Genomic DNA, 4,003 nt, shown 5'->3' with positions numbered 1-4,003 from the left:
TCCACATCACGATGAACCTCCTTTTCTTCTTCTACCCCCTTTATGTCTGCCTTCTTCCTCTTCGTGACGTCCTCGGTGAGTTTTCTCTTTTTAGGGTTTATCAGATTAATTTATTTTAATAATTTTTCTGTGGGTACCAATATTCAGACAAATGAAGAGGTTGCGATTAAGCTTGTGAGTACTCTGATCTACCTGTGTTAATTTTGAAAAAGAAATAGTAATAATCAGGAGGGGCAGCTGCGGTGGCAAAGGGGAAGAGAAGGACGGGGGAGGAACCAGTGGACAAGGCCACTCTTCAGAAGCATAGACATATGATCAAGAGTCTGCTGCTAGGTCCAGGAAACGCAAACAGGTACTTACCCCCTTTTTCAATTTTTTTTTAATAAAGTTTCTTTTGTTATATATTTTGATTTAATGTTTGAAAAATGGAGATTCTTTTGTGGTAAGTGATATTCACTATTGCTGGCAATCTCACTATTGGGGGCTATAATTGTTGAGTTGAAAGGAACAGGAACTGAATTGAAGTTGAGATTTTTCAATCTTATCTCTACAACTTTAAATTACTTGTTGCAGCTTCTTGAGTTCGTCATTCCAGTATCCAGTTGTGAAAATTGGTACAGAAGATCAATCTTTTATTGACTCTGTTATGGTGATATAAAAATTGGTGATTGGATTTATATCTAATTAATTATTGAATACCCATGGGTTAGTTCTGATTTTGATGGTGGTTCTTGTTTAACTATGGAGGTTGTTTTTGTTGTTTCTTTGCTTCAGTAGAAAAGGTTATTAAAAAAGTCAAACAAATAAATAGAAGAAAAGAAGCTTGACCATTATTTTGGATTTTGATGTTGGTATCTAATATTTATACAAATGCAATTGAAGTTTATGGCATTTTAGTTCTAGGATCTGATTATGATATGTATGTTATCAGTTATGTCAATAATTACTGTAAACTTGATCTATAATTTTAAAAAAATGTTTTTATTTTTATTTTGGATGTTTTGTAGTAAATAACAGAAATTCAATTTGGCATCATTTTCTTGGAACTTTTCCATCCTGTTCCTGGAACTTTTCATATGTGAAGATCTATAATCTGCATCTGCTTGTATAGTCATTGCCGATTCTCTAATGTCACCTCACCACCAAGAGAGCGGGTAACAAATCCGCCACTACATGCACCTATTTTGCAACATTCTTCAAGGGACCATTTCATACAAAATCCACTAGCAAAAAGGTCTCCTACTCCAGTAACATCTATCGCTTTTGCTTCCCCTGTGGCTGGGACACGTACCACCTAACATGGAAAGAGAAACATAGTTCATGATAGCAAATAGATATTAGATCATTAATCACATGAGCTTTAAACTAGTTCACATTATGATCGAGTGTCACAAATGTAAAACTACCAAGAAAACCTGAACTTTATCTTAACGGTTTTTCAATTTAGATCATAATAATATGCCTAATATGCATTCATTATGACACAGTAAAAACATTTTTGGCAAATAACTAGTCCCATGCTCCTATACATGGTGAATTTTTCTGATTTACGCACCTTCTTGCCATGTTAGCAATGCATCCATTATTGCCCAAAGTTACCACAGCCTATTTGCAATATTTAGCCAGAAATTCTACAGCAGCAACTAGATCGGCATTATGCTCATCCCTGAAAATAATGGTAATGTAAATGGATGTAATGTACCAAAAGAGTGGAACAGAGGTCTATGTTGCCAGACTCCAATAACTTCATAAGTGGTGGCTTAAAATCAAACCCTACTTCCAATAACTCATGATACCTCACTAGGCTATATGCAAGAAATTTGTTGTAATGCTTTCAATTAGAAATGATCTTGGCAATTTTCGGCATAGTTTTCAGTTTCCAACTCAACTTATGCTTGGTGTAATAGGATCCATGAATGGTTTTATTTTGTTGTCATTGAAGATCATGTTTCGCTTCCATAATTACAATTTGCACTTTCCAACTCAACTTATGCTTGGTGTAATAGGATCCATGAATGGTTTTATTCTGTTGTCATTGAAGATCATGTTCCGCTTCCATAATTATAGTTTGGTTAATTCAGACGAGTGAGCAACCTTGTTAATAGCTAATTCTAGTTAAAATAAGATTGGATTATGTTAAAACTCTTTATCAAAATATATTTATAAAGATATTTAAAGAGGAATATATTATTCTAAAAACAATTTAGAATGATATATGAAGAAGTACATCATTGCATTACATTATTCTGATAACTAGAAATACAAAATACCATAGACTAAGTTTGATTGCAAAAAGTGATACATTTTAGAAACTAAAATTTATTGAATATATAATCCAGCAACTCCAACACACTACATGTATCTTGGCACTAGCAGTAACCACCCAGGTCAAATGAGTCCATCCCAGATTAGAAGTGCGGAGCGAATCTGCATCAATATGCAACCAAATGGATGTATCATGTACGTGGATGTTCTACAAAATATGTAGAACCATAAATGCACTAAAAAAAATAAAAAATCAAGCTGCATTAACAAATCAAAAATAGAATTAGAACATCACAAATAGAATTATAAACACAAAAATTGAAATCAGATTCATAAAAACAAATTCCAAAATTTTATAATCCTCATAAACAGAACAAGAAAAATTCGAACAAACATATAACTAGAAAACAACAATTGAATGAAATCAATGAAGCAAATTCATACAAAAAATTGAACAATTAGATAAATGGAACAAAAAAATTGAATTAAATCAATGAAGCAAATTTATGCATGAGGTTGAGGATCCATTGGAACTGAGACCTACGTCGCCGCTACTTGCTAAGGACGATGCCGCTGAGGAGGAAGAACGATGCGGGTGCACGACGACGGCACTCCGAGTTTGAGAACGAACAATGCGAAGAGAGATACCGAGAATGAATGACGTGGAGAGAGATGTTAAGAATGACGCCGGGAGAGGGACTGAGAACGGCAGCAATTACTGGACTGGACGGCTATGGCACAGATCCAGAGAAGAGTAATGGTGGTGGTGGCAGTAGTTCTGTGTATAGAAAAGAGAGTGCAGTGAGTTTGGGGTAAAAAAAATTAGGGTGGCTCAAAATGAATTTTAGAAACATTTGAGTGAATATAAAAAATTAATAATTATTATTAAACGGGTCTGTCTAAAATCAGCCCAAATGTTTTGAGCTTATTTGATGCACCATAAAATTTGAACCATTAGATTAGATTGATAAGCAATCTAATGGTTAGAATTTAATTTATAAATAACTTATTAAGAATTACACTAAAAAATAACAAGTCTTTTGATATTTTAAAATTTCCCCATATAAAATTTGAGACCCAAACTCTCGTTTCTGCAATTCTGCTACTTGCTGCCGGAAGACCTTCGTGACCCTGGTGTTTCTTGCTCTACGCTCTTCTGCACCAGGTGCCTTCCTGTTTAAACCCAATTTCTCGTTTTCATCTAAATTCTCCTGATTCTCTGCTTTTTTCTTCTGATTCCACCGAATTTCTTTGAATTCGTTTCAGACGCAGTGCCTCTTTAGTTCTTCCGAGATCCTCCTCCGCGCCATGACTCTCCCTGCACGTCTACTCTCCACTAGCTCAGATCGAATTTCCAGATTTTAATGAGGTAAAATTGTTCAAATAGTGTCTACATTTATGTGGTTGTTTAATATTTTCTGTTATTAGTTTTATAATGAATTTGTTTTCTAGATTGTGGCTCCAGTAACTCTGGCTGATGAAGAGATTGGCCTTGAACGAGGTGGAAGTCAGTCAGATCGCATGTCATCATTATCTATGCAGAACCCTGACATCCTAAGTGTTAATAAACTTTTAGAATTGGTAAAAGTTTATACACTTTTATATTTAGGGCTAGATGATTGGCTATTTGATTGTTTTTTCTACTGTTAAAGATATGCTAAGATAATTATCGTATGGGCAGGTTTTGGAAACTGTACGGCAAGTGACAAGTCTCTCCATTTCTTCAGCTCCAGTACCT

This window comes from Arachis ipaensis, chromosome B1 (assembly GCF_059453495.1).
Source record: "Arachis ipaensis isolate K30076 ecotype BB chromosome B1, ASM5945349v1, whole genome shotgun sequence".
NCBI lineage: Eukaryota > Viridiplantae > Streptophyta > Magnoliopsida > Fabales > Fabaceae > Arachis > Arachis ipaensis.
The sequence above is the reverse complement of the archived record's forward strand: the minus strand, read 5'-3'. Positions refer to the sequence as shown.